This window comes from Urocitellus parryii, unplaced genomic scaffold (assembly GCF_045843805.1).
Source record: "Urocitellus parryii isolate mUroPar1 unplaced genomic scaffold, mUroPar1.hap1 Scaffold_160, whole genome shotgun sequence".
In the NCBI taxonomy this organism is placed as follows: domain Eukaryota; kingdom Metazoa; phylum Chordata; class Mammalia; order Rodentia; family Sciuridae; genus Urocitellus; species Urocitellus parryii.
In genome coordinates, this window is record NW_027552127.1 from 315,425 (window position 1) to 319,659 (window position 4,235).

General features: G+C 40.2%; 1 pseudogene; it reads right to left on the reverse strand.

Moving 5' to 3' along the window:
- Nucleotides 1-2,209: 2,209 nt before the first annotated feature.
- LOC144251707 (zinc finger protein 385B pseudogene) lies at nucleotides 2,210-3,643 on the reverse strand (annotated as a pseudogene).
- Between the last annotated feature and the right edge of the window lie 592 nt (nucleotides 3,644-4,235).

Below are 4,235 nucleotides of genomic sequence, written 5' to 3' on the forward strand. Positions count from 1 at the left end.
AGAAGCTTCCTCTCAATGTATTCTCAGTTATAACAGCAAAAATGTCTCTTAAAATCCAGGGAAATATCCTTTAAAAGTTAATGCCAAAAATGACATAGCATTTGTAATTAGTCAAAGTTAAATTTTATTTTACTCTCTACTTAATTTTCCAGATTTGGAAATCTTGAGCAAATGAGATTTTTTTCATCCTTGATTATTTTGTTTTTAATATGGTAATATCAGTTACACTACAAAGTAACAGTGATATTATATGAGAGATGAAATGTAAATCCCTTTGCATAGTGCCTAGCATATGGTAAATACTAATAATGGCTATATTTTAATACAATTCAGAATATTGACTAAAATGATACATATAAAAAGCAGGCCTTGAGCTGGGCAAGGTGGCACATTCCTGTAATCCCAGCTACTTCTGAGGCTGAGGCAGGAGGATTACGAAGTTTGAGGTCAGCCTGGAGAGTTTAGCAAATTTGTCTCAAAATTGCCTAAGCAATTTGTCTAAAAATTAAAAACAAAAAACAGGCCATGATAAATATGAGGGGTTCAATTATTGTCCTTTTTACTTTCTCATCCCTCTTCCCCTATTCAGAATTTTAATTTAGTAGAGTTAAAATAATCTTATAAACAAAACAAAATTAATGCCTAAGTCTAACATTTAAGAACTCATAGTGTGGTTGATTTCCTGGTCTTTTCCTTTATAATGAAGTCTAAATAATATAAAAATAGTGTTCCCTAAGAACACAGAGTTAAAACCAGATTAAAATGAAAAATGTAAAATACTAAAAGTTTATTTTGATAATAGGAATATTTTCTACTTTTTGTTATATATGTGTATGTGTTGTGGGATGAGCATTATAGTTCTATAAAATGACAATACATCTGATTTTGTGTGTGTGTGTGTATGTGTGTGTTTCATTAAAATAAGTGGTTATTTTTTTTCAAGTGATTTTATTTTATTTATTTTATTTTTGATGCTTTTATTGAAAAGGTACATTTAAAAAATACACAGACATTTTTCCATTTACAGATTGCAGATATAGATACTCTAAAAGAGTTCACTATTTTATTGTTTTATGATACTTCTTGCCCCTGATATCACAAATATTCTAGTCTTGTTGATACCAACTTTGAAAGGGGGGCATGGGAGCATGACCTGCAACATATTCAGTGAACAGAAAGACAAATTGTTCAATTATAAATTTTATATCTTCTGTACATTATTGCATTAGGGAGCCACAAAATTATGTAGCATCATTACAAATGAAAATAGGTTAAAAATGAAGATAATTACGTAGAAATACATGGATTCATTTTCTTCTTGCAGAATGCACAGAAGGTGCCAAAATGTGCAATTTAGGAAGCTCTTTTTGTGTTTGTATATATTTGCTTAGCAACTCAAACCAGTGAGGAAGCTACAAAATAAGTTAGACAAAAATAGCAAACAGGTAGTAATTATAGCTATGTTATATGGCTTTCTATTTTGTTTAAATATCTCCAAATAAAATATGAAATAAAGAAAATACATTATCTTTTGTTCTCTTAACGAGAAATTCAAAGCTATTTTGCTTCCTAACATTTACACAGCAACTAAAGATGTTGAATTCAGACAAGAGATACAATCTAGTACTACACAGGATACAACAGTACTTGGGTCTAAAACAGTACACAATCCCTGTCGACGAGAGTACACCAAAAAGAATACGTGATCCGTTGGTAAGATGGTATTCACAAGTAAGCACTTGTGTTCTATTTTTCTTCCACACTAGAATATGCCTGGTTGGATTCCAGAGCTATTTACAGACATCTGAGGAAGATCCTAGTTTTCAAGTCTGTCAGGAAAATATTCCATATTGTTCTAAGCCAGATTATACCCATGGGAAAACAGAGACTGGTTTTCTTTTTCTTTACTTTCTGACTGTACATTTTCAAGAACCCAGATTTCTCAGATACACCAATTAAATGGAGTCGAGTTGGGGTGGGAAGAGGGAACCTGTGCTGCTCACATTCCAAAATGATTTGATCAGTCCATAAAAGCACTCTTGAATCTAGTGATTTGTTTTTCACTGAAGCTGGGGTTTCAGGTGGTAGGCTGCATTTTGTGGGTAGGTGGGATACTTACTGTAACACAAAATGCTCAAGTTGCTGAAATCCTTTTGGCTTGGCTTCTCGACTTTCCTACTGGCCTGGCTGGTCTTGGGACTTGCAGATGTCAGTATGGGGCAAACAGGATGGAGGCCGGAGTGGCACAGATGGGCCCGTGCCCTAGCCTCAGGAGAGCTGGAGGGATGGCTGGAGCCTGGAAGAGCTAGGCAGATGGCCGGGGTGGCAGTGACAGTGCAGAGGACACAGCCGCTGCTGCTGCCAGGGGTGAGGACAGGAAGGCTGGGGCCAAAGGTTTCATCATATCTTTCTGGAATGCAAGTTTTGCTGTTAAAATGCTTGGGCTCCGCTGGAGTTTGTTGTAAGGGCTGTATTTCGGCTTCAGTGGCTTCCCTGCAACTGGTCTTTATGCCTCCTGCTAGAAATGTGCTGTTTGAGTTGAATTTCTGAGTTAACATGAACATCACAGATTTCACAATGAAATGTCTTGTTCTGTAGTCCTGACCCCCTTATTGCCATTCTGCATCTTTAATCTTGATCCAGGTCTAGGATAGGACTTAATTGGACCAGCTCCATTACGAGCCTCAACCATGGTCTTGTGTTTAGATCCAGTGTTGTGTGCCTCTAGCTGTGACAGGGAGTTCACAGCCACTTTGCATAGTGAACAATAAAGCAATTTTTTGGCTTTCTCTTCTTCGGATTCAGCAACAGACCCTGGTGCTCCATTTGTGCTTTTGGTTGTCCCAGGTGGCAGGGCAGTTGTGCCAGATTTGAGGAGAAATGAGCCACTTTCAGAGCATGATGGCTGACTGAAACTATTGGCTTTCAGCTTTCCTTTATCTTCGGATTTGTCAGAGCTGTTGCCTGTGATTGGAGTGATGGAGCAGCTGGGATTAGCCTTTGCGCTGTCCTTGGAAGAAACCATTTTGGGTTTATTTTTCGTTGCCTCTAGTGCTTTGTCCTTCTTGGCATGTTTACTTCTTTTGTAGTGGGCCTCGGCCTGGCTATCTGAGTTAAAGCGAAGCTGACAGACATTACAAGAAATAACTTGTTTCTTCTTTGGGGGAATGGATACTCCAAATGTGTGGTTAATGACTGCTTTTTGCACAGGATCCATTGTGTTAAAATTTGGAAAGAGCCCAACAGCCGAACTACCGTCCATTGGAAAAGACATAAATGGTTCGATATCCAGTGAAGGCTGCATCATCAGAGTAGGAGTGCGCACAAGAGCAGGAAGGGTAGTAGTATGGCATGTACTGCCTGTGCTGGTGTTGGGGCTGGGGCTGACCAGCAGTGTCCTTGAGCTCTGGGCTGGAAGCCGGGGCTGCCCATTGCTCAGCTGCTTCACTCGTTTGCGATGGGATTTGCCATTGTAATGGACCTGGGCCTGGGCTGCAGAGTTCAGCTGGATGTTGCACACCTCACAGAAGGAGAACAGAATTTTCTTTTTCTCTTTACTTAACTGGTCCTCAGGCCTGTCGGTCTTAATGCCCCTTTCTTCAAAGCCCCGTAGAAAAGCTGCCATATTCATAATTCCATCTTCAAGATGGTACTTCATACATTGGGTTGTGTTCTAAAACCCCTTTTTTAAGTCGGTTGATGGGAAATTGTGCATATTTTCTTATAGATTTAGAAAAACAAATTGCTTTTAGGTTTCCAGATCAGCCCATAAACATCAATTTAATCTTCGATGAACTTGAAACGTAGACCATCTGGGCGCGCCGGCAGCAGGCGCGTAGGGCAGTGGCTCCTCCAGCCTGGAATTTGTTGCTAGCGCTCTGGCGGTTGCTGCGGTCCCGCCAGGGCTGCACTGAAGCTCCGCGCAGACGCTCTCCGGCGATCTGCTGCACCCCCGGACGGTGGCTACCATGACAGCGGCGGCGGTGGCCTTGGGGAATCATATCACAAAATTTTTTGATAAAGGGGAATTCAAGTTCTCCTTATTCATGTGTCCAGTGTGAATAAAAGCACTGTCATAAGGCAATCCATTTGAGGAGCAGGTGGCTTACTAGGGATTGAACCTAGAGGCTCTTAACCACTGGGCCAGCACTTTTTATTTTGAGATAGTGTCTTACTGAGTTAGAGTCTCACTAAGTTGCTGAGTTGACTTTGAACTCACAATCCTCCTGTCTCAG